Source organism: Heterodontus francisci, chromosome 16 (genome assembly GCF_036365525.1).
Source record: "Heterodontus francisci isolate sHetFra1 chromosome 16, sHetFra1.hap1, whole genome shotgun sequence".
NCBI lineage: Eukaryota > Metazoa > Chordata > Chondrichthyes > Heterodontiformes > Heterodontidae > Heterodontus > Heterodontus francisci.
The window spans coordinates 85,221,349-85,246,715 of record NC_090386.1 but is presented as its reverse complement, the minus strand read 5'-3'; the positions used below and the strand labels follow the sequence as shown (position 1 = coordinate 85,246,715).

The 25,367-nt window shown below is 41.1% G+C and overlaps 1 long non-coding RNA gene across 1 annotated transcript in view; it reads right to left on the bottom strand.

The window, feature by feature from the left end:
- LOC137378267 (uncharacterized) overlaps positions 1 to 21,265 on the bottom strand; it is a 65,743-nt gene extending 44,478 nt beyond the window's left edge. The window contains exon 1 of the long non-coding RNA XR_010976586.1: positions 21,103 to 21,265. This is a non-coding gene — a long non-coding RNA (uncharacterized lncRNA). The remainder of the gene's footprint in view (positions 1 to 21,102) is intronic.
- Between the last annotated feature and the right edge of the window lie 4,102 nt (positions 21,266 to 25,367).

The window sequence follows — 25,367 nt, the reverse complement described above, 5'->3', positions numbered from 1 at the left end:
CAAGAAGGCTAAGAGATAGGAGAGAGAAATGGCACGTGTCTGTTTGTGTGTGGTGGACATGGAAAGAATATTGAGGGAAACCTGAAAAATTGGACTATGGTGGTACAAGGTGATTCAGAGTGTAAATATTGTTTTAGAATGGAGGAGATGAATGACATCCTTATGTATTCCTAAAGCAGTGAACACTACAACTGTACTTGGTAGCATGCATAAAAAAGCAACTGCTTCAGCCAATTTCACCCACCAAGCTGAATCTAGCTACTTGGAGATGAGAAACTCTGGGTATTCTGCCCTTCCCAGCATGAGATGGCTTCCTAATAGGACAACAATGCTCAATAATGTGGGATCCAGGACATGCAACCCTGGCAGGAAAATGGTGGACAGTAGTGAATGAACCACCACAGAAAGTTAACGTGCAAGTACAGAAAGCAATTCGGAAAGCAAATGGTATGTTAGCCTTTATTGCAGAGAGGTTGGAGTATAAGAGTAAGGAAGTCTTGCTGCAATATATATAAGACTTTGATGAGGACACACCTGGAATACTTTCAGAGTTTTGGTCTCCTTGCCTAAAGAAGGATATACTTGCCTAGAAGGGAGTGCAACAAAAATTCACTAGACTGATTCCTGGGACGAGAGGAATATACCATGAGGAGAGACTGAGTAGGCTAGGCCTATATTCCCTAGAGCTTCAAAGAATGAGAGGTGATCTCATTGAAACATATAAAATTCTAAGGGGCTTGGCAGAGTAGATGCTGGGAGGATGTTTCCCCTGGCTGGGGAGTCTAGAACTAGGAATCACAGCCTTAGAAGGGGTTGGCCATTTAGGACAGAGATGAGGAGAAATTTCTTCACTCAAAGGGTTGTGGATCTTTGGAATTCTCTATCCCAGAGTCATTGAGTATATTGAAGACAGACATTGATAGATTTTGGACACTAAGGAGATTAAGGGATATGGGGGGAGTGCGGGAATGTGGAGTTGAGGTAATAGGTCAATCATGATCATATTGAATGGCGGAGCAGGTTCAAAGGGCCGAATGGCCCATTCCTGCTCCTATATCTTATGCTGGTAACCACAGCACATGTCTTTCCAGCTGGATAATGTAACTAGTCCAGACAGATAATCCTACCCATATTGATGAACGAGCTTGTATCATGGTAAGTGGTCTAACCAGGGACGATAAATGGAAAAAATGGGGAAAATCAATTGGGTAATAAAGACTACACAGATTACATTCTAAAAAATTAAAAATAGCTTCATAACATTTACTGTCAAGCTACTGTTTGTTAAATGACCGACAAAAGTATATTCCATATTTGTCCTCAAGGTGTGGGCATTTGCCTGAAAGGTTATATATTGGCTGTGACTGGTTCCTCAGCTCTGCTTTTGTGTAGTGTTTCCTTAAGCTTTTAGCTATAACATTCACTGTGTCTTGGACAGTGGTTAATTTACAAAATCTCATAATATTGATTCTGAGATTTTTCAATCAAAGATGCTTTAACTGCAGAATATTACTCAGCGGCTAAACTGAACAGAAGATTCCATTTTTTCAGCTCACTGAATCGATTGCAATTTTCATACATTACTGCTTAATTATTTTAATCAATTTAACAAATGGTACAATCTCACAACTCTCTGCTGTAGGGAATGCAATAACTTGTGAGGAATCGAAGACTGCACAAGCATAAAGCTCTGAAGCATCGCCAAACTAGGCTAATCCCTCTCTACATATCATAGAGTATGTCACAGGCACAAATCCATTTGCTTTTATGATTTAACGGCTCGAAAAGTTCAAACACAGGAACTGGCAGCTCATAGCATTGCATTTCTTTACTATCAAATCTGCGAGAATATCAAAATAGATACATTAATAGCATCACAAGCACGAATGAAGGGATTACTTTTTTTTCCTCCTCTGAAATGAAAAGTTTTATAGTCACATTTATTCATCATGTTCTTTGCTGTTTCATTGATCTGTTCAGGGATTATCTTTTATTAGCCCTTTGAGTACTTTGCTTTATAGTCTAATGCAAGAAGGTGTCAAGTAAATAGTCAATTAATTACACATGTACTAGGCCTGGCTGCCAGTTCACTGTTGATGAAAGATCCTTTTATCAAACTGAGTCACAGATCTTGATATTAGCTGAATAAGCAGGAACAGTCCCTGTTGTTGAATAACATGGTATTTATGTGGTTGCTATGCAGTGTTAGGGGCAACAGACAGTAGACAGTCATGTGCACAGTAAAACTGGTAAAGTTCTAAGAGCTTTTTGCAGTTTAGTCATTTTTTATCCTCATGTGGATGTCACCTACTCTATTCCATTCTTTCCTGGAGCTCCTTACCTCTCTCCATCTTTTGTCACTTCTGCAGCCTACATTTTTTAAATCCCAAGAGCGACCTCACCTCGTCACTGCTTCCTTACTTATCCAACTTTCTCCCCATCACTTTTCCAACCTTTGTAATGGCCCTCACTATGGGGCCTATGGCTTGTGGTGAGGTTGCTCAATAATAAAGATACAGTCACAGGTACAATTCCTGCACTTATTAAAATCAATGCCTCACTCACTGAAATCAGAAAAAAAATCGCAACCTGAACTTTAAGAAGAAATAAACACTGTACTGATTAGAATAAAAACACTGGATGAACATATGGATGAACTAGGCTGCAGAGTTGGGAAGAGATAGGAAAGCAACAGAACATTGCCACAGATGCTGTAAAAAAAAAAGGAGAGAAATAAGCCACGTACGATTGAAATGGAGGGATAAGTGCATTACTACATAGAAGCTGCCTAATTTCCATGTCTTCGAACTCATTGAGACAGGAATGCCCCAGGCGAGTTGACAAGCAGAATTTCCCAGCCTTACGCCTGAATTTAGTCTATTTTGGATTGACTCCATTGTGAACAAGACAACATGAAATGAAGTAACATCCTCTCTTGAGGAAAGCTAATTTCTTGTGCTCTTTCTGACAAGAATCATGCCTAGGCATACCAAAGTTGCTAGGCCAGTGTGAGGCAGGTAAGTTGCTGCAGCACAGATCAGCATTATGTACTTATTCAACATTCACCCTTCCATTTTAAAATTAAAAATCAAATGGCCTGATTGAAAATGGAACTCCATTGCAAAATTCCATGCCCCAGAATCAGACATGATGACAATTACATCCCGAATACTACCTTTCTATTTGGGAAGACTTTAGGAGGTACACAGATTAATACAGAACATTGCCCAGCAATGCCTTGACCAATCAGAGTCAAGTGGCCTGGTTTAAATTTCAAACAAAGCTTGGCAGTTAATTGTCAGCCACCATAAACTGGTGCATTCTCCATGGCAATGCCTCTACCAATCAGAGTCCACTTGCCAACCTATCAGCATGGTCTTCTCATACAGCATAAATTAGTTGCTTTCCCTTACATTGGTATTCTGGCGAATTGTCCTGATCAGTGCAAGACGAAAAACTTTGACAAAATGTCTCTGTTTTGAGCAATATTCAAGTTATGTACACCAAATGACCATAATTGATTTTTTTTGAAGATATAACTATAGGAGACAGAGGAATGTCTATGGATGTAGTTTATCTGGACTTACAGAAGGCATTCACATAAGAGATTGTTAGTTAATTTAAAGCTCATGGAGTTGAAGGCAAATTATTGACCTGGTTAGCAGATTGGTTAGGTTGTAAGAGACAGCGAGTAGGGATGATAGGTATGTACTCGAATTGGAAGAAAGTGACTATTGGTGTCCCCAAGGATCTGTGCTAGGGCTTCAACTATTCACTGTATTTAATTATGTCTTGGGTAACACATTAAAAAGCCATATATCCAAGTTTGCTGATGAGTGGTTATAGGAAGTAATGCAGATCAGAGATAAAATTACAAAGAGACAGTGATAGATTAAGTGAGTGGGCAAAATTATGGCTGATGGATTTCAGCACAGGTAATTGTGAGGTCATCCATATTGAACCAAAAAAGGATAGATTTAAGTGGTTTTTAAGTGGTGAAAAGCTAGGAACAGTGTAGGTCCAAAGATATTTAGGGGTTCATGTACACAGATCAGTAAAATGTAGTTGTCAAGTATATAAAAAAAAGCAGAGGTTAATGGAATGTTTGAATAAATTTTTACAGCAATACAAAGCCCTGGTTAGACCACATCTGGAGCACTGTGTATAGTTTTGGGCACTGCACCTTAGAAAGTATATATTGGCCTTGGAAAGAATGCAGTGCAGATTCACCAGAATGTTATTAGGGCTCCAAGGGTTAAATTATGAGGAGAAATTACATTAAACTAGGCTTGTATTTATGGGAATATATAAAGTTGAGGGGTGATTTAATTGAGGGTTTTCAGGATTTTGAAAGGCATTGGTAGGGTAGCTGGAGAGAAACTTTTTCGCTGATGGGTGGATGTCTAGAGTAAGGGAACATAACTTTAAAATAAGGACCAAGTCATCCAGTGTAGAAGTTAGGAACTTGTTTCTTCACACAAACCTACCTACCAGTATATAGAATCATAGAAGGTTTAAGGCACAGAAAGAGGCCACTTGGCACGTCATGTCTGTGCCAGCCGAAAGACAATCCACCTATTCTAATCCCACCTTCCAGCATTTGGTTCATAGCTCTGCAGATTACGGCACTTGAAGTGCATATCCAGACTCCTTTTGAATGAGTTGAGGGTCTCTGCCTCAACTACCCTTTCAGGCAGTGAACTCCAGACCCCCACCACCCTCTGGGTGAAAAAAGTTTTCCTCATCTGCCCTCTGATTTTTCTAATGGTCACTTTAAATCTATGCCCCCTCATCACTGACCTCTCTGTGAAGGTGAATAGACCCTTCACCTCCACTCTATCCAGGCCCCTCGAAATTTGTACATTTCAATTAGATCTCCCCTCAGCCTTCTCAGTTCCAAGGAGAACAACCCCAGCATATCCAATCTTTCCTCATAGCTGCATTTTTCCAGTCCTAGCAATATCCTTGTAAATCTCCTTTGTACCGTCTCTAGTGCAATTACATCCTTTCTGTAATGAGGTGACCAGAATTGCACGCAGTACTCAAGTTGTGGCCTAACCAATGAGCTATACAGTTCCAGCATAACCTCCCTGCTCTTGTATTCTATACCTCGGCTAATAAAGGAAAAGATTCCATATGTCTTCTTAACCACCTTATCGACATGTCCTGCTACCTTCAGGGATCTGTGGACATTCACTCCAAGATCCCTTACTTCCTCTACACTTCTCACTATTTTTCCATTAATTATGTATTCCTTTGCCTTGTTTGACCTTCCCAAATGTATCACCTCATACTTCTCCAAGTTGAATTCCATTTGCCACTTTTCTGCCACATCTGCTCAGACCATCAATATCTTCCTGCAGCCTACAGCTATCCTCCTCGCTATCTACCACACGGTCAATCTTTCTATCATCTGCAAACTTCTTGATCATGCCCCCTACATTTATGTCCAAATTGTTAATATAAAAAAGAGGGGACCCAGTACTGAGCCCTGAGGAATGCCACTGGAAACTGCCCTCCTGTTGCTAAAACAGCCATCAACAATTACCCTTTGTTTTCTGCCATTGAGCCAATTTTGGATCCACCTTGCTGCATTTCCCTGGATCTCATGGGATTTTATTTTTTTAACCAGTCTGTAATGTGGAACCTTGTCAAAAGCCTTGCTAAAATCCATATAGACCACATCAACTGCACGACCCTCATCTATCTTCCTTGTTACTTCTTCAGAAAATTTGATTAATTTGGTCAAAAAAGATCTCTTAACAAATCCATGTTGACGATCCTTGATTAACCCGTGCCTTTCTAAGTGACAGTTTATCCTGTGCCTTTCTAAGTGACAGTTTATCCTGTCTCTCAGAATAGATTCCAATAATTTGCCCACTACTGAGGTTAGACTGACTGACCTGTAATTATTCGGTCTATCTTTCACTCCCTTGTTAAACAGAAGTACAACGTTAGCAATTCTCCAATCCTCCAGCACAACACCTGTATCCAGTGAGGACTGGAAAATGATGGTCAGACCCTCTGCTATTTCCTCTCTTGCTTCTTTTAACAGCCTAGGATACATCTCATCTGGCTCTGGTGATTTATCAACTTTCAAGGCTGCTAATCCCATTAATACTTCCTCTCTCCCTGTGTTTATCACATCCAATACTTCACACTCTTCCGCCTTAACTACAATATCTGCATCGCCCCCTCTTTTATGAAGACAGACATAAAATATTTATTAAGAACAATACCATTAAGAACCCCGTCTTCCGTTCCTACTCTCTCCTTAGTTATCCTCTTACTCTTAATGTATTGATAAAATATCTTTAGGTTCACCTTGATTTTGCTTGCCAATATTCTTTCATGCTCTCTCTTTGCTTTCCTAATTTTCTTTTTGATTTCACCTCTCCACTTTCTATACTCCTCTTAGCTTTCTGTAGTATTGAGTTCTCGGTGTCGTACATAAGCTTTCCTTTTCTACCTTATCTTACCCTGTAGGCTCCTTGACATCCATGGGGCTCTAGATTTGGCCACCTCACCCTTTTTCTTTGTGGGAACATATTTATCCTGAATCCCTTGAATCTCCCCTTTGAATGCTTCCCACTGCTCTGACACTGATTTATCTTCAAGTAACTGTTTCCAGTCCACTTTCACTAACTCATTCCTCAGTTTAGTAAAATTGGCCTTGTCCCAATTGAGAACTCTAACTCCTGTTCGATCTCTGTCCTTTTCCATAATTATGTTAAAACTGACTGAATTATGATCACAACCACCAAAATGCTCTCCCACTGCCACTCACTATGAGAGAACTACTGTCAGATCTTAGTTGAGTTTACTGGGGACAAACATTCCATTGCAAGATTCGTGATGCACCGAATAGAAAATAAAACTTGCCATTGGATTTTTTCGATAGGAGTCTAGTTGATCGTTTCTCACGACAAATTGGAATCAGAAACTAGTGAGAAACCTGCAGTTCATCACATTCTTCAAAACAGCTAACAAGATTAAATAGAGGACACCATGTTTGATGAAGTGATCGGGAAAATAATTTGGCTAGTAATAAGTTGGTGAATTTAAAGCAGCGTGATTTATTTATGAGCTCAATGATTATCATTTTCATTAATTACTTTGCATAGTTTGCAAACCCATGGAGAAAGAAAGCATACAGAGCCTGCGTACTTACAGAAGACAAAACAAAGGAATATAACTGATATCTAATATGAATTAAGACATAGCCAGCAAGACTGGTTGTATCCCAGTAGGGGAGTTAGGCAATGAGCAAAGCAGTCTGAATTTTAAATCATATTTAATACAATTCTGAATTTCCAACATTGTTTTACAAGTTGTGGTTTAATTATTAGCTTCAAAGAACCTGTTATGCTCTGGCAGCAAAGCATCAGTAATGTCTCATCATCTGTCCTCTGTAACATGGCAATCTTCAGTATTCATTTATCTTGTCTTTCAGACTAATTACCTTAAATACATCATTGTGCATCTACACTTGTGAGCGTTCAGGAACATAAAGAGACTAAGCTGTTGGATTTGTAAATCAGCAGGAATGCTTTCTGTAACACTTCATCTGTTTCTGGTAAGATGAACCAGCAGGATATTTTGCATATTTAAAACCTTAAAACCAAAACGTGCTGTATTATTAGATGATATAGAGCAAATGCAAATAAATATACTGGCTGCATCATTATGTGATACACACACTGTCAGTATTGTTATATAAAAGAAAGACTTGCATTGATATAGTGTCTTTCACGACCACATGACATCCCAAAATGCTTTACAGCCAACGAGTACTTTTTGAAGTGCAGTCACTGTTGTAATGTAGAAAACGTGGTGGCCAATTTGCGCTCAGCAAGCTATTGCACCTCCCTATCTCTGTAACCTCACCATGCCAGTGCCTTCAGTTGTCTAGACCCTAAGTTCAGGAATTCTCTCCCTAAGCCTCTCAACCTCGCTTAAGCCACTCCTTAAAACCTACCTCTTTGACCAAATATTTGGTCATTATGTTCTAACATCTCTTTATGTGACTCGGTGTCAAATATTTTCTAATAACATAAGAGTATAAGAAATAAGAGCAGGAGTAAATCATTTGGCCCTTTAAGCCTGCTCTGCCATTCAATAGGATCATGGCTGATCCTCTACCTCAACCCCAATTTCCCACCCTATCCCCATATCCCTTGATTCCCTTTGTATCCCAAAATCTAGTGACTTCAGTCGTGAATTTACTCATCAACTATGCATTTACATCCCTCCGGGCTGGAGAATTCCAAAGATTCACAACCCACGAACAGAGAAATTTCTCCTTTTCTCAATCCGAGATTGCTGACTCCCTATCCTGAGACTATAACCTCTAGTTCTAGACTCTCCAGCTTCTCAGCATCTACCCTGTCAAGGCCTCTAAGAATTTTATACGTTTCAATGAAACCACCTCTCATTCTTTTAAACTCCAGAGAAGAAAGGTCTATTCTACTCAATCTCCCCACATAGGACAGCCCTCTCATCTCAGGAATCAATCTAGTGAATCTTTGTTGCACCCCTGTAAGGCAAGTATATCCTTCCTTCTGATGAAAGGCTACTGACCTGAAGCGTTAACTCTGCTTCTCACTCCACAGATCCACAGATGCTGCCAGACCTGCTGAGTATTTCCAGCATTTCTTGTTTTTATATCCTTCCTTAGGTTTGGAGAGCAAAATTGTACACAGTTTTCCAGGTGTGGTCTCACCAAAACCTTACATAATTGCAGCAAGACTTTAATACTCTTATATTCCAGCTCCTTTGCAATAAAGGCTTCCCTAATTGCTTGCTATAGATAGATATTAACTTTTTGTGATTTGTGTACCCAAATCCTTCTGAACACCAACACTTACTTATCTCCCACCTTTTAAAAAATATTCTGCTTTTCCATTCTTCCTACCAAAGTGGATAATTTCATGCTTCCCCACATTATACTCCATCTGTCATCTTCTTGCCCTATCACTTAACTGGTCTTTGACCTTTCGTGGCCTCTTTGCATTCTCCTTACAGTTTACTTTCCCACTGAGTTTTATATTGTCAGCAAACTTGGATATATTACATTCATTCCCCTCATCTAAGTCATTGATATAGATTATAAATAACTGTGGTTCAAGCACTGATCCTTGCAGCACTCCACTAGTTACACCCTGCCATTCTGAGAATGACCCGTTTATTCCTCTTCATTGTTTTCTGCTCATTAACCAATTCTCAATCCATGCTAATGTGTTACACCTAATCCCATGAGACCTAATCTTGTGTAACAACCTCTTGTGTGGCACCTTGTCAATGCCTTCTGAAAATCCAACTATACACCAACTATAAGGTTTCCCCTCATCTACCCGACTCGTAACACACTCAAAAAACTCTGATAAGTTTGTCAAACATGATTTCCTTTTCCTAAAACCATGCTGACTTGGCTAATTATATTGTGATTTTTCAAGTGTCCTGTTACCACATCCTTAAGAATAGATTCCAGCCTTTTCCCTACTTCTTCTTCTTAGGCAGTCCCTCGGGATCGAGAATGACCAGCTTCCTCTCTGGTTCAATAGGTTCTGAGATGGCTGATAAGTCCAATGTGTGATCTGCAGACTCTGTTACATGAGGGGCAGGTGGTGCTTGAAGGGTCAGGTAGGTGAGTAGTTTGAGGTTTGTGCTCTCCCTCCAACACCTCGACTTCACCTCCGCATGTTCCCGATGAAGTCCTACGAGGTGTATGATGCCTTCCCGACGGAGCTTTCTCCATCTAGGATGGTCAAGAGCCAAGGACTCCCACGAGTCGATGGGGATGTTTGATCTCTTCGGGGTGCTTTGAGGACATTTCTAAAGCATTTCCCCTGTCCTCCTGGGAGTTTTCTGCCATGACCAAGTTCTAAGAACAATTGCTTTGGGAGTCTGGTTTCAGGTATACATCCCTTCTACTGATGGCAGGCTAACTGGCCTATAATTTCCTGTTTTCTCTCTCTCTCCTTTCTTGAACAATCCAATCCACAGGGTCCATTCTAGAATCTAGAGGATTCCAGAAGATCAAAATCAATGCATCCACTCTCTCTCCAGCCACCTCTTTTAAAACACATCAGGCCTTGGGAATTTGTTAGCTTTTAGCCCTATTAATCTCTTCAGTAGTTTTTCTTTACTAATATTAATTGCTCACTCTCATTAGGCCCTCCCATATACAAGCTATATTATCATATAATGTATACTAGCTGTTTATACTACATATGCATGTTGCATTATTATTTAATGTACACCAACTGTATTATATAAAGTATACTAACCGTATTATGTACTGTGTACCAGCTGCATTATTTCCCACTAATCAATTGATGTTTCTCACTTGGTAAAGTTGTAATAATTAAGTTACAACCATTAGTCTGAAGCATGGACAAAAGAACACTGGCTGCTGGTATACACAACATTATGGCAATAGTGCTACACTTTAGGGCAACTGCTGAAATAGCATTGCAAAATACTCTCCATTTTGTTTGGTAAAGGGAAGTTCAGACACAGTGGAATGAGGCATACAAAGGAGTTATCCAATCCTCTACACTGATCATATCACTGAGTCTAAGGAACAATCACAGCCACAAAATTCCGGGGGAGGTCCTGGATTTGGGGCAGCAGATCTGTTGTGGGGCAGAGATTTGACCTGCTCAACGATAATACCCCTGACCCCATTCAAAATCCTGGGATCAGGTCAATTTGAACATTTCGGGTTAATATCGTCACTGCTTTCAGCACATCTGGGATGCCTGGCTGAGTGAGTGGAGGGAGGAATTTTGCTGTGGCACCTTGTTGCAGTGTTAGGGTTCTACAAGGTTTTGGAAGGGAGAAAATCTAATTCAAATGGTCCAGTTGTTTCTTCAATTTTGGCAAGCTGAAAACCAGATTTGGGAAATTTCTGTTCTCCTACCCCATCCGCTATGGCCCTTGCAATGCAGGTTGCCAAGGAGTCACAGACATCCTTGTGGCTAGTGTTGCCAAGGGATGTGAATGAGCAATATATAATATAATGTATTTCCCTAATTTCTTTTATCTTATAATGCAACTGCCTATTTTTGAATGGATGTATAGTGAATGAGGATTTCCAATGGTGCCTTTATGATATTTCATCTGTGAGAAACATGAATATAGATGATAATCAAATCCAAGAGAAAGGGGACTACAAATTTAAATACTGGATATAAAAATAAACAAATCAAATCTAACTAATATAAATGAAGAATTTTACACCTCCTGGACACAGTCATAGTGAATGTTATTAAGTAATTATCAAACATTCAGTAAATCAGGAGTTACTCCAGAGAATGTCCTTATTTTGTTTACACTATTTAAGGAATTGTAGTGTATGATCCAGAAGCTACTGTAAGACCTTTTATGCAGTTTATGGCTTAGACAAGAGCTATACCTCACCAATAAAATGTCACAAACAATTGCACAAAGTAACACTTCAGGCTGGTGGTGGTGGGATGTGGGGTGGTTAGGGAAACACTAGAGGGCGTGATACGTGGAGGGCCCAGACAATTATAAAGCAAGAGAGGCCTAGTTGGCCTCAATATAAGGGCCGCATTGGGATAATTGAGATTGGTGCCTTGCTTGAAGCTGGTGGGAATGCTGTCAAGGCAGGAACTGAGGCAGGAAACAGCCACTGCCAGGCATCTAAGAGAATAGGCCATGGCATAAGGCAGGTTCTGGTGGCATGGAGGGTGATTGAAAGGGCTGTGGTGGGGATGGGAGTGGTCACCAAACAGGTGCCAGTGTGATGAGGGAGAGATAGTGACATGAGAACATCTTCCTGCTCCTCTGAAGATTATGTATCTTGGCCTCTTCTGGTGACTTTAACACTGGGTGGGCCTCTCCCCAGGTCTATGTAAAAATTACATCATGGCACTGTTATGTCATCGGGCTGTGACATTAACTCTAAATTCAAGCTTTACCAGCTGCCAGCAGGAGCCTCGGCCGAATTCAAACTCAGTGAAGGCAAGATTTCACCCGGCAGGAATGGAATGGAGGCTGGTAGGTGGACTCAGCCTTACCTTAACTTCTTCCCTTGTACTATTCTCACTGGGCAAGGGAGGTTAAAATCAAACCCTATTTTTCTAAAGCAGACTATTCCTAATCCTGCTTTTCTACATTGACTGTGAATGGACTTTTTTTTAACTGCTTATTGGATAGTTAAGTAGTTACAACTATTCTCTGTACCACTTCATTGAGTAGATCTGGGACATAAATTAAGTAAGCACTTTAGAAAAATAACATGCAGTAACACTTATTAACCAGGCTTCAATTGCTCTTTCTGTTGTCTACCTCTGCCTTTATGTACCCTCCTGCTCTCTCTCACTCATTCACTCTCCCAGATTTTTCATTCCCTCCTTCTTTATTGTCTATTGCCTATGCCGAGCTTAATTTTCTGTAATATCGGTGTGTTTTCATTCTAATATCTTGCTCCACATCGCTTTATCTCATTCTTTCACTCTCAGTATATTTCCTCCATGTGCAAACTTAAAAATTACTTTCCTAAAGTGCCCCTGGCTTATAATGACAGTTTAAAGAACAGTACAGCACAGGAACAGGCCATTCGGCCCTCCAAGCCTGCGCCGGTCTTGATGCCTACCTAAACTAAAACCTTCTGCACTTCCGGGGACCGTATCCCTCTATTCCCATCCTATTCATGTATTTGTCAAGATTCCTCTTAAATGTCATTATTGTACCTGCTTCCACCATCTCCCCCGGCAACAGGTTCCAGGCACTCACCACCCTCTGTGTAAAGAAGTTGCCTCGCACATCCCCTCTAAACTTTGCCCCTCTCACCTTAAACCTATGTCCCCTAGTAACTGACTCTTCCACCCTGGGAAAAAGCTTCTGACTATCCACTCTGTCCATGCCGCTCATAACTTTGTAAACCTCTATCATGTCGCCCCTCCACCTCTGTCGTTCCAGTGAAAACAATCTGAGTTTATCCAACCTCTCCTCATAGCTAATGCCCTCCAGACCAGGCAACATACTGGTAAACCTCTTCTGTACCCTCTCCAAAGCCTCCACGTCCTTCTGGTAGTGTGGCAACCAGAATTGCACGCAATATTCTAAGTGTGGCCTAACTAAAGTTCTGTACAGCTGCAGCATGACTTGCCAATTTTTATACTCTATGCCCCGACCAATGAAGGCAAGCATGCCATATGCCTTCTTGACTACCTTATCCACCTGCGTTGCCACTTTCAGTGACCTGTGGACCTGTATGCCCAGATCTCTCTGCCTGTCAATACTCCTAAGTGTTCTGCCATTTACTGTATACTTCCCACCTGCATTAGATCTTCTACTGACAAACTGACATAGTTACTGACATTAAAACAAATTCCTAATATTATTTTCCAAACACATAACCCTTTGAGATTACTGTGAGCTATTAGTCCGCAAATGCTTAATTTGATGTGACATTGCTTTAGCTAACACCTTTGATATAATAGTGGAAGGTTTCAGTTTAATTCTTCCATTCAAGTAGTGGATAACACAACTTTGCATGAACAGGTTGGGTATTTTCACATTAATACTGCACAATATCTTTTCAAGGGCTAATTTCTCCTTTGCTTGCATGAGCAGGGCAAGGTGCCACTGTGAATTCACTGAACTTTCACTAACTGAAAACAGTAAATCTGAACACATTAGTTATGCCAACATTTTTGATTAATTGAAAGAACAATCTTATTGACAATTCTAAATAAATTGTAAACTCCTGTTGCACAAATTAAGCCCAATCCTATTAATCTGAAGATGCCACAGTTGCTGACTAGATGTACTTAATGTTACAAGTGTTCAGTAAAGCAATTACATATTTTATGTACATCAATAAGTATGACATTGATAGCTTTTCTAATTTTTCCAGAATAATTACAGGTAGCATTCCGCCTAGACTATCAGCTTAATCAGTGCAGAATTTTTTTGCCTCAAAATTATGAATGGTTCCCAGAAAATAAGGAATAGAAACCCAACCCAATCTAACTTGCTATAAAATCTCACTGCCAACAGTCTGTAAAACTCTTGAATTCTAACTTGTCAGACCTTACGTCATCCTACCTGGATGATGGAAAAGGGAGAGGTGGAACTTCACTGTTGATTCCATCAGAGTACCATTTGAGAAATGATCGTAGGTGAGAAAAAGTAAGATATTTTTTCTTTAATTTTACACACAGGGGAAAATAGCTCCCAGAGTTTGTGTTTTGTATTATTGAATGCACAACAAGGATTGGCTCTGGAGAATCTTCTCATACTCCTTGATACTACAATTTGAGACTGAGCCTTTGAGGGGCATACTGTTAACTTTGGATGATCGTGTAAACTTGACATCAACAGAAAGGACAACCAGGGTTGGTGTATAATGGACAGCGAATTCGATATCACCCATTTTACACCATTGCCCAATGTTAAAATAACATGCCCACCCATGATACAACATATGAATATGACTGAAGATACAATTAAAGAATCCTCAACATCAGCAGTAATACTTTCATAGTGCATATTGTGCTTTGTGTTGTGCTGACCCTATTCTGATGGAAACTAGAACTGTTTTTGAATGTAACAATATGCCCGATGGATTTCTTCATTGAATAAGTAACTTCAAATATTTTGCAACTTCAGTGCAATGGCATATAGGTAAAGAAAGAAAGACATTCTTTTATATTGTGCCTTTCACCACCTCAGGACGTCCCAGAATACTTTACAGCCAATGAAGTATGATTTGAAGTGGAGTCACTGTTGTAAAGTAGAAGATACGGCAGACAATTTGCATTCAGCAAGGTTCCGTAAACAGCAACGAGATAATGACCAGTTAATCTGTTTTACTGATGTTGGTTGAGTGATTAATATTGGCCAGGACACTGGGGAGAACTACCCTTGAGTAGTGGCATGGAATCTTTCCTGTCCAGCCAAGAAGGCAGGTGGTTCCTCGGTTTAATGTTCCATCTGAAAGATGGCACCTTTGACAGTGCAGCGTTCCCTCAGTACTGGATTGTCAATCCAGATCAAATCTCTGGAATAGGTGTTGAACTCATATCTTTTTGACTCAGAGGAAAGAGTGCTACTATGAACTATAGCTGACATGTAGATGGTTGAACTAATGAGAGTTTATGCTTTTAGGTGAGAAATATGATTTCTGCCCAAAAACGAGCGTGACGTCGGAGCATTGACCGACATACCCAACGTCAGCGTCGGGAGGCCAGAACCATATTGGTTCGTGAGCTATGGGCACCAATAGACATCTGTTGTACCTCAGTGATTGTGAAAGGGCAGGAAACTGGCCTCCTTCCACATTGAGTTGGTTAGCAGATTGGGGTGGGAGGACTGGTGGGAGATGGGGGTTGGTGGGCGATGGGAAGTTAGTCCATGCAGGTCACCTCAAATGGGTTGGGAACAGGACAGTTTTTTTTGTTGGCCCAGCAGCAGCACTCGTCCCGAATTCAGAAAAGTTAACACAAAAAATTTCCTCAGCCCCTTTCTTTAGCTCACTCTCCTCCAATCCTATTAAGGATCACTGGCTAGGCTGCCCAATGCCTGGTATGCCTAGGTGTGTACGTGTAGCCCAGTTTTATCTAAAATTTGCAATTGGGATGCTAAAACTGGCATAGAACCCTGATTTGCATATTTAAGCAGCCTTGATTCTGTTTGAGGCGGGCAGCATGCTTGCTAATTTTCATGCTCACCTTAAATTATACCAGACTGGCCCTGGATGGCAATGGGGCAGTTGTGGTTCTGCCGCAATTTTCTACTGATGCCCATCTTTCAGGTGAGAAATGGGCAGCTGTGCTAAAGATCTCCCTCCCTTTGTCCTTTAAATGCCTGGCCTATCCAGAGTATAACAGGTTAACAAACTAAAGTCCAGTGCTGCTTAAATGAATCTAAATCCATCGCCTACTGCTTCTGCACAGTATGGGCTGAATTTTATCAACACGCCAAGCTCTGCGACGGCACACTGTGAAAGCAGTGGCCTTCCAACACGCAAATGCCGCCGCGCAATATTACGCGCGGAGGATGATTTAAATGGAGGGGCCGGAGTGGCTGCCCTGATGATGTAGAGGCGGTGGCGGCTGCGTTCCCGGCAATGGCGTCTGGTGCTACCGTGCAGACACGGTGCCATTTTTAAAGGGGTTCAAGCCCTCAGCAAAAATTTACATTTTTAAAGGTATATTATTATTTATTAAAAACAAATTAAATCTAAGAAGATGGACGCTCTTTCATGGTCTTTTCATTGCCCTATATTCACAAAACTTATTTTATTCCCGACCCAAACTTCCCCCCCCCCCCCCCCCCCCGCCTTCTCACATTTGCCCTTCAACCCCTTTCCACCATTCCCACAGCCAATAAAAAGTATTTTCCCCGCTCCCTCACCCCTCCCGCCCTAATAATTTTATTCCTACCCCCTCCCCACCAGTGACTCATCCCGGAATTCCAACGGAGTTCCAAAGACGCGCAAGTCGCGGCCGGTTGGACGTAAAATCGGCGTGGGATGGCCGCCATTGGCAGGTAAGCAAATTTGCATTTCATTAATACTCATTTAAATATTTAGATGAAGGCCCCACGGCTTGGCGGCAGGAGGGCCGCACTGAGGCCTCGCTGCAGCTGCTAACATCCGATGGGGCCTTCTCGACGTCGGGGGTCGAGGCGGTTCTCTTCCAGCAGAATTTTACGGGCTCCCCTGCCACGACCCCTGACGCGAGGGGCTGTGAAAATTCAGCCCTATGAATTAGATTAGATTAGAGATACGGCACTGAAACAGGCCCTTCGGCCCACCGAGTCTGTGCCGAACATCAACCACCCATTTATACTAATCCTACACTAATCCCATATTCCTACCAAACATCCCCACCTGTCCCTATATTTCCCTACCACCTACCTATACTAGTGACAATTTATAATGGCCAATTTACCTATCAACCTGCAAGTCTTTTGGGAGGAAACCGGAGCACCCGGAGAAAACCCACGCAGACACAGGGAGAACTTGCAAACTCCACACAGGCAGGACCCAGAATCGAACCCGGGTCCCTGGAGCTGTGAGGCTGCGGTGCTAACCACTGCGCCACTGTGCCGCCCTATAATAATTATTATTAGAGTCATTCCAAAGAACACAAGCTGGGGCAACATTTCTATTAATCTTAGCAAGTTTGTACATTATAAAAATTCTTCATTAACTCAATAACAAATAAGTTAATGCAGGGAGTTGCAAACATCGGTGTTTACATCTTCCTCAATTACCTTTTGTTGTTATTTTTCTTTCCTTAAGCTACCATCTTCTGGGATTATGCTTTATCTGCCTAACTGTTCCCGTATTTAAGCCTTTCCCCTACCCAACAATTTTATTCACATTTTTCACCACGGGTGTTTTGGCAATCACTGATAAAAAAAAATAATGTGATGTATGCACTTGTTTCAGGCAGATGGGATGATAGGATGACATTTTCTCACTAAAGCCCCAGCTTCATTACCAGAATATTGCCTTAGACCAATTTTGGATTGGCAGCCATTTGCTTGCAAGGCTAGTATTGAGAGAAATGTCAAAGAAAGGTATTGATTGATTGATTGGGGATTTGTAGGTTAAGGTAAGGGAAAGCAAATGAGAAAATATAATCAGTATGTTGGCATGAAAGATTTTCTTTTTTGTAAAGCTAGGATAACAACAATGTAGCATTGTGATAGTGCAACATCTGATGTCATTCTGCATCAATAACAATGGCCATCACCAAAGAGGAAGTGAAAGGCTGTATCTAAAAAAAATTCATAAGGCAATCTGTCCTTTTGCTGTTTCCCTTCTGACTGCCTTCTCTCCTGTCCCACACATCTATCTTTCTTCCAGTCAGTCTCTCTCTCTCTTTCTTTCTCTTTCATTCTCACTTCTTTGGTTTGTCTTTTCTTTATCCCTCCATTTCTTTCCATTTTACCATCATTTGATAGATCTCCCTGATGAGAAGACTTTGTCCCACAGTCACACAATGAGCTCTCAGTGATCGGATTGATCACATCACCAACAGCAGCAACTCAACAACCAGTTCACCTTTGAGTAATGCAGTGATACTATAACAAGCCTGAAAGTCACAACAAACCAGGATTGATATTTTTAAAGCATAGATATGAGGACACACTGCATAAAGCAGAATATATATCAAAGTAATACTGAATTACAAGGAATTGTTTTCTCTGTGTTAACATATTAAGCAGGAGTGAATTTTCTTTATCTTTTAATGTGTTGCGCTGTCACATTTCCATTTCTGTTTCTATTTCAAAATTTTACACAAGTTAGGACCTGAAGCAATATAGATTTTATGACACCATACCGGAAAGGATGTTGGTTTTTGTGCTGTAGGACCTGAAGGTGCATTAAATTTATGATGTAGGACCTGCAATATTACCAGGCTATTTTGACACCATAGTGACTCCCATGTATTGATTAAAAGACATTTTTCAATGTATCACGTTAGTGAAAGAGTAGGTAGAGGGGAAGGAAGATAGTTAAATCACTTATCCTATGGAAAGATTAAAAAAGATTGAAAATAATTGCCCACTCTTTGAATCTGTGGAGCATTTTGCATTGGACACTGAAGGGTTAAATTGCCATAACATGCTGCTTTATTGCAAGGTGTATACAGAGAATTCTGTGCAGTAAAGGTTATCTAAAGTGCAGTGAGTGAGTAGTGAAAAGGGTAACCTAATTAAAAGGAATGTAGGAGAGCCTTATTTACACATATATGCACACTGTTAATTCAACTTTACCTTTGTGACTCAATGGGGATTAAACCTGTCTGCTCAAATGCTCCCCTTTACCTGCAGTCAGGGTCATATGATAAGTGAGCTCCAGACTAATGGGTCTTATGCACTAGCTTTCCAGCCTTAGTCTTGATTGGACAAAATATTGATACCCGGTCCAAATGAAGCAAAAGCAGGGAATGCGGGAAATACACAGCAAGCCTGTTCGCTTCTAAAAACAGAAAGGGTGGGCAAACTTCTCAAAGGGAGAGCATTTCAGCTGGAAATCTATCATCAACTATGATGGCAATAAATTTTCAGCATTTTCCATGGTTATTTCAGATTCTCAGTAGTATCAGTCCCATTTTGTTTCTCTCCCCTCCCTTTGAGTTTGTTGGCAGAAGACTCCCTATGTTGCATGTATGTGCACAAAATCAAAATACTGCGGATGCTAGAAATCTGAAATAAAAACAGAAAATGCTGGAAATACTCAGCAGGTCAGGCAGCATCTGTGGAGAGAGAAACAGAGTTAACGTTTCAGGGTGATGACCTGAAACTCTAGGCTGGATTTTATTCGGTGGTAGGGGTCCCCACATCGGGCTGGAAAGCTGGGGCGACCCTGCCTCGGCCATTTGTTGGACCTCCAGCTAAATTCAACAGCGGGCAAAAAATTAACTGCCCGCATTTCGGGGATGCAGTCCCCTTTAAAGGCCACGATCCTGCCCCAAGAGCTGCCAGCCAATCAGAGGTACAGGAGGAGGCCCAGAGCAGCAGCTACGGACAAGGCCTCAGCAGACAGGTGAGTGGGGTTGGGCCTGCCAGGACAACTGAGGCAGGCCTTGGCAAGGACGGGTCAGGGGGAGCCTGAGTGAGGGCAGGGGGAGGTTTTCAGCAGGGGTGGCTCTTGCCATCAGGGGACACAGGGTGCCCAATCAGGAGGCCACCAGTGTTTACTGGGCAGCCTCCCCACATGATGGAGGGCCTCCCCGCCACTGGTAAATACTGAAGTGGCCCTTAATTGGCTTTTTAAGGGCCTCAGTTGGCCTCTGGGTGGGAAGGCTGTCCTCGACCTTCCCTACCTCTGATAAAATTCCATGGCATCAGGAAGGTGACAGGCATGCCACCCATGTCTATCCTCGTCATTTATGCCCGCTCCCCCTCGCCTCCAGTCCATCCCTAGATGTCTGATAAAATCCAGCCCAAAGTTTTCTCTCTACAGATGCTGCCAGACCTGCTGAGTATTTCCAGCATTTTCTCTTTTTGATGCATTTATGATGTTTATTTCAGACCTGTTTCCAGTCTGTTCCCAAAATAAGCAGCAGACTAGTGACTCGTCTATGCAAACATTTGTGATAAATTACTAATAGACCATTAGCGTGAAAGTCACGCAGCAAACCGTATATAAGGCTCTCTGATATGACACAACATCTGGATGTAATAGCTCCCTCATGAATACACAACCCATAAAACCCCTCTCCTCCTCTATATTATAATATGTCAATGTATAGTTCCCAAAGGCAGCATTATAATGGGACCTAATCTTTAAAAACAAAATCTTGTGCCATTGTGTACATTGCATCTCATCTATATTGTAACTATTGAAACATCAATGTCTAAGTGAGTGAGTTTTGAGTGAGTTAAAATCGGGCCCTAAGTCTTTACTCTTTAATTTTCTTCTTCTCATTTCTAATTGTTTATTTTCTACTTTTCTTATTCATCACGAGCCCAAATTCAATCTTCTCCCCAATCCAATACTACCCAAAAGAATTGTATCCAATCACATTTCACCGAAGACAAAAATAACCCAATCACTGTCTGACCAAAAAGTACCACCGAACATATTCCAAAAAAAAAGTTGATGAGATTTAGCCACCATGGTAGTTCTTCACACGCCCCACTCTGCAACACTAAGAATAAAATTTATCAAATAACATGCTCAAAACTTGGCGCCAACGATTTCTCCTTTTCCACATACACAACAATACACTCTACAATATCTGAGTGGATGAGGTGAGGGTTGAGCTGAAAATGCAGTGGGTCCCACCCTGTCCCCAGTCCTGGCGGTAGTGGGTTTGTGCCAGTGAAGCCAGTGGATGAACTCTCTAGCGGGTTTAAAGTAAAAAAGAAAGAAAAATGAAACCTAGCTCTTCAAAAGATTATAGTCAGGATTGTACCCCGATCGATGCAGCAATATTAGGAATGCCGGCAAAGAAAAGAATTCTTGATTTCGATAGCATTGCCTCTTCATCAAAAATGTCACCCCCAAATTAATGACCTCATCAATGTTAAGATGGTCACAAAAAGGTTGTAATTCTGGTAAGGAAAATCTTTCTGACAACTGTGCTTCACTAAAAAAGTTACCTTTTAATCAGTGCCGAGGTAATTCACGGAAGAAAGTCTCTGGCTGTCTCCCAATGGAAAGGACTGTCCACAAAAAGCACCTGTACCTGCAAAGCCTTTCTATAGGAAGGGGAAGCAGCTGTTCTTTAATCCTTTTGAGAGAAAATTGGTTAGTGCGCACAAGCCTTCCAGGCCATTGTAGGTGAACAACCTGAGATAGAAAGTACAAAGTCTCAAATGAAGAAACAAATTGAAACAAAAGTAAAGCTGCCAAATGGCTCCAGTTCTAAAACTTCATTGGATTTAAAGGGGACCTGAATAAGACAAAATAAATTTGGATCCACTGTCACTATAGAATTGACCCATCTAAACAAAAACGCATATTACGTATCTATAACCAGGACGCTTTTTACTTCAAAAGTGAATGGTCTAAAGGTGCTGGAACGTTCCAAAAAATGGCAAGGCCACAAAAGTGATCACCTTGAGAAAAGCAACAGAGTATGTTAGCAGGCTGAAGGCAGAGCAACAGAAACTGAATGCAGAGAGGGAGAAACTTCAGAAAGAACAGCAACAAATGAAACATAAACTCCCCGAACATGAGTTGTCAAACCACTGAGACTATATATGGACTTTTGAGCCTTTATATTTGTAAAACTCATCATCTCTATCCACCTGTAAATAATTTTGATACCTAATTTTATGCATTTTTACTTTCAGCATATGACTTATCTTTGGAAAGAAAAGGGATGTTGTGTGATTGCCTTTAAGAGTATTGTAACTTTAAGATCTTAGTATGCTAATGAGCGAAGTGCAAGGACATAGTCATGTGACTGCATGCTAGTTTCACTTTGCAACTGTAGCACCAAAAGGCAAGTTCTATAAATAGATAGCTCTGCACTGTATATATTAGCTGTTTAATAAACCTGTTTGAGATCTTCAATCAACTGAACTCCATGCATCTCATTTATGTTGCATCAGACAACATGAAAAGCTTCTCATTATATGGTGGCAGCAGTGAGGTTTTAGGTAAACCTCCCTCTATACTTCATGATCATTATCCATTCAGCTGACCTTCACTTAAAGGCCAGATGTAAGCGCCCAATGTAAATGAACAGAATATGCATGCGTGGGGGGCCAGTTGTAGGATCTGCTGGATCTGAAAGGGGTTGTTGAGGCTTAGTGAACCCACGCTATGAAACAGCACCTCCTCCAACTCACTGTGATCTACACAACAGGAGACCCACTGGAATATAATATTCTTTAAGCTGGCCCTTAGGGCAGTGTTTATGAGTGAGGCAGATCAAGAAGTTATGGACATGCTGCCTGTAATGTTGCATCCATTAAATTTCAAGATGTTAAGTTGTGTACTCGTGATATCCCACAATGTGTTGCCAGTGATTGAGGTTTCTACTGGCAGAGCATACTCATATAATCTCCCTCCTCTTTGTGTAAATGCCAATGGATTTCTGCATCTAAGATTTTTCACAGGAGAGTACAATCCACCAGCCAGCTCAGCTGAACCAGGCACGGCACACCGCAGATTAATATAAAACAACTGAACCTAAGTGTAGTATAATCCACCTTAAAGCCCAACCTAAACCCAGCATCATCTAATTCACCGCCAGAGAATAAAGTATGGCACAAGCCAATTCGGCACAACTGACAACATCAGAGCAAAATACAACGCAACCCAAAAGAGCACCTTACAGGGGGGACCATTGTGTTGTGCAAAACAGGAAAACACTGCGCAACCCAATACATCACAGATTTTCATAAAGCAGGCACTACTAGCCATCCTTGACACTACATCTCTGCACATTTTGCACATCAAGTGCACTTCTTGTTCCAGGTAATATGGACAAGTGATTAGTTTTGATATTGGAATATAGACCCCATGATATCAGTTCTACAGGAGCACAATTTTCCAGTGTTGATATATGTTTCCACTCAATGAAAGTGGGGATCCAGGATTCTTAGGAACTAACATTTACTGAAATCCATTTCATGTACAACCCTCTGTGAACTCCAAATCTGGCCTCTTGTGCATCCCCCAGTTCCTTTATTTCAGCATTGATGGCAGTTCCTTCAGCTGTCTAAATGCTAAACTCTGGAATTCATTTCCAAACCTCTTTGCCTCTCCATCTCTCCTCCTTTAAGACGCTGCTTAAAATCTACTTCTTTGACCAAATGTTTGGTCCCCTAATATCTCCAAGAGAGAGTTCTCAATTGTCCCCAGTGAATGGTTCCATAGTACTAAATTATAAGCACCCCCTTTATCTCTGAGAATACAGAAGAATCCTTTCAAGGGAGCCATTCCTGTTGCTGCTTTTATTATTATACCCCAAGAAGTATAAAGTTATAGTAAGTGAAGAATAATAGCATGACTCCTGTGTCTAAAATAGTGAACAGAAATGGCCTCAAAAACATTTACTCACTGTCACCAAAGTCTCAAAGCTGTGTCACCAAACACCTAGGCTGAGTGATGAGATTTTGAAAAGAAAGGGTGGTAATAGGACATGAGAGTTTCATGTCAGTGAATGGTGGTGAAAGTCACTACAATGAATGAGCTTGAATTAACGTGTTCTCAAAAGAGTCCACCTGCTTGCTCAACACAGCTTAAAGATGACTTCATTACAATTGTCTGTGCTGTCACCATGCATAGCGAGTGCCCTTTTGTTAGCTGCTCCTTCCAAGCTGGTTGTCATACGTTTGAAGATGTAGCATTAGCAAAACAGAAGCCGTGTCCTACAAAGCTTGGCAGCACTGCCACAGAAAGCACATTCTTTACAGCAGGATCACTGCCAGCTGCTACTGATGCTGAATCTAGCAAGTCTGATGACAATGTACAGCAATACTGTGTCTGCCCATTTGGGATCCACTGCCTCAGGGATGCCTGATTCCATAATATTGTACAGTGAAGGACTATTGTCTTCTCATATTAAGGGTATTGTAGAAGATTATTTAAACAGTGAGCTGCTTCGAAACAGCTTAAAGTGGCAAATGCCTTCAAATCATTTCGGTGTCTAAACATTGGACTGTGAACGTGAAATACTCAGATCACAATCACATTTAATATTTAGCCCCAAATATTACAACATGCCTTTATTTGGCTAAGTGTACATGATGAGTTCTGAATTGCACACAACAACATGCCACCTAATGTATGGGTGGCTAAAAAGTATGACCTGTAATAACTTTTATTTATTCATGATAGATAGATGGAGAGAGGGGAAAGAAAAAGAGAGAGGGAAATAGGGAAAAGGAGATGTAGTCTACATGTAGTTTTCCAGTAACAGTGTGTTCTCCCCTTTCTGAAGTGTAGATTTTAACACTACTTCGATCTTCTCTTTTCATCTGGTTTCAAGTAAACCTTTATGTTCTACGTAAGTCCAATTTCCATAACACTAAATTACAGTAAGTAGAAGCTGGGGCTACTAATTAGAGTAAGCGGGGAGATGCTGGGGCTGGGCTACGTTACCGGACATCTGTATCTTCTCCATCCAATGAGAGAGGGAAAGAAAGAGTCAAATTATCTTTTCTTGACAAAAAATGCCATTGCTTTTTGTGTGTGCATCAAATCAATAAGAAGTAAAACTGCCTGGAAGTTTTTTGGGACAGCCATTGTACTTAATACAGCAGCATCCACAGAAAGTTCTACTCACATTAATGGAGTTTAGTTTCAACTGGAAATAAAAAAGTCCATAATGCTTTGTGATTCTCCCTTTCCTCTTATCCATTCCACAGGGTTTTTTTCTAGTCCTCATGCTGAATGTGGGTCTGTAAATAACAAAACCTAACTGTGCTGCAAGCAGGCGTCAGGATTCATTATGGAAAGGGTTAAGTGCCCTGCCATTAGTCATACAGCTCATTGGTGGAACCATGCAGAGTATTTGGCAATAAAGCTCACACTGGCTCATCAGGAACAGCAGTCGGTCCTCAGTAAATTCACTTGTGCGTGAAATATTCACAGCAGAATTATGTAAACCGTAAATATGGGTATAACTGTTGCCTTTCTATTGCTATCGGCAGCTTTCACTTAATTACTTACAGAAGCTAATGCCCCTGTAAAAGCACAACAAGGTTATATTTACGACGAGCTAGTTCTTAGGTACTGTATGCGTTGTTTCATTCTCGCCGATGCCTACCCATTTGGACCACCTTCGGAAGCAGCCATCATTCTAAACAGGCATCCTTCAGTAATGCTGCTATTTTTCACCACTTTCTTAATAATTCTCTCATCGAGCCCGATGTTAACTGAAGAAAGCAATTGCCGTGTTAGTCTCAGA